We start from the raw sequence: 2,015 nt of genomic DNA on the forward strand, positions 1-2,015 counted from the left end.
CTGTGTGGATAGGTCTATTGCCAATCTAATATTTCTACCATTGTAGGTTACAGATCTCTTGTCCCGAGCTGCTTTCAGGATTTTCTCTTTGTCTCTGAGACTCGTAAGTTTTACTATTAGATATCGGGGTGTTGACCTATTTTTATTGATTTTTGAGATGGGTTCTCACTGCCTCCTGGATTTTGATGCCTGTTTCCTTCCTCACATTAGGGAAGTTCTCTGCTATTCTTTGCTCCAATATACCTTCTGCCCCTCTCTCTCTTTCTTCTTCTGGGATTCCAATTATTCTAATGTTTTTTGTCTTATCATATCGCTTATCTCTCGAATTCTGCCCTCGTGATCCTGTAGTTGTTTCTCTCTCTTTTTCTCAACCTCTTTATTTTCCATCATTTGGTCTTCTATATCGCTGATTCTCTCTTCTGCCTCATTTATCCTAGCAGTTAGTGCCCCCATTTTTGATTGCACCTCATCAATAGCCTTTTTGATTTCGACTTGGTTAGATATTAGTTCTTTTATTTCTCCAGAAAGGGCTTCTCTAATAACTTCCATGCTTTTTTCAAGCCCAACTAATATCTTTAAAGTCATGATTCTGAACTCTAGGTCTGACATCATACTAATGGCCGTATTGAGTAGGTCCCTGGCAGACGGTACAACTCTTGTTCTTTTTGTTGAGGTGATTTCTTTCGTCTTGTCATTTTGTCCAGAGGAGAATAGATGAATGAGAGAACAGGCTCCGCCTTCCTGAAATTTCACTCTTGTTAGAATAAAAGTGTTTGAGAATTATGCTCTTGTGCCCTGATAAAATACATAGCATTTCAATTTCAGTGCCTTTGTTTAAGTAGTAAAACGCTACTCAAACAGTGTATAAACCCTGAAATATCATTATAAATCTTGATGGCACCAGAAAAAATAAAATAAAATAAGCACTGGTTTTTTTTTGAGGTAATTCACGTTTTTTAAATTTTATTATGTTATATCACCATACATTGCACCATTAGTTTTTGATGTCGTGTTCCATGATTCATTGTTTGCGTATAACACCCAGTGCTCCATTCAGTACATGCCCTCTTTAATACCCATCATCAGGCTAACCCATCCTCCCACCCCCTCCCCTCTAGAACCCTCAGTTTGTTTGATTTCTAGTTAAATATATTTGGATGTCCTGAGTTTCAAATTCATTTTTTTTAAAAAATTCATCCATTCATTCATTCCTTTTATAGCTCTAAGAGTTTCCAGTTAAACATCCAGGTTGGTGGCAGCAGGTCCCTGGTCCTGCTGTTCTCTCCAACGTCTGTCGTGTCCCAATCATTCTTCTACCCCCTCCTGTTTGGTTCCAATCACTAATCTTCAACTGAAATGGCTCTCGTTCACTCTATTGGGCTAACTACATTGTCGAATTTTAGACTTCAACTTAATTGATTCTTAGCAGTTGTCCCCATTGTTTCTTCTTCTACTTTGAAACACACAAGTCTCTGGGCTTTTCCTCCTCTCTCTTTGATAATTCCTTCTAAGTGTCCTTAGCAGCTTTCGTTGAACTTTAAATCTTGCCTTTTTTCAAGTCTCTGTCCTAAGCTTTTGTTCTCTTTTCTATACTCTCTCCCTAGAGATCTCAGCTAGAACTACTGGCTTCATTTATCATCTGCGGCTGATAATTCTGAAATTTAAAATCTTTATCCCAGAGCTTTTAAAATTATCTGCAGCACATATATCCAACTGGATATATCATAGGCACTGAAAATGCAACATGTTCCAAACTGAACACATGATTCTTTCTCCATCTCTATCCATCCCCCACCAAAAAGGTTTATTCTTCTCCATGGTGATGAATGGGTCCAAATTCCATCAGAAATCTCAGTCATCCTTGACTTCTTCATCTCCCTTCTTAGCTAATCAATCACCAAGTTATTTCAGTTCTATCTCTAAAATACAGTAGTCCCCCCTTCACCTTATCCCCAAGGGATACATTCTAAGACCGGCAGGGAATGCCTGAAACCATGGATAGTACTGAGCCCTAT

The sequence above is a fragment of the Zalophus californianus genome, chromosome 7 (genome assembly GCF_009762305.2).
Source record: "Zalophus californianus isolate mZalCal1 chromosome 7, mZalCal1.pri.v2, whole genome shotgun sequence".
NCBI classification, from domain to species: Eukaryota; Metazoa; Chordata; class Mammalia; order Carnivora; family Otariidae; genus Zalophus; species Zalophus californianus.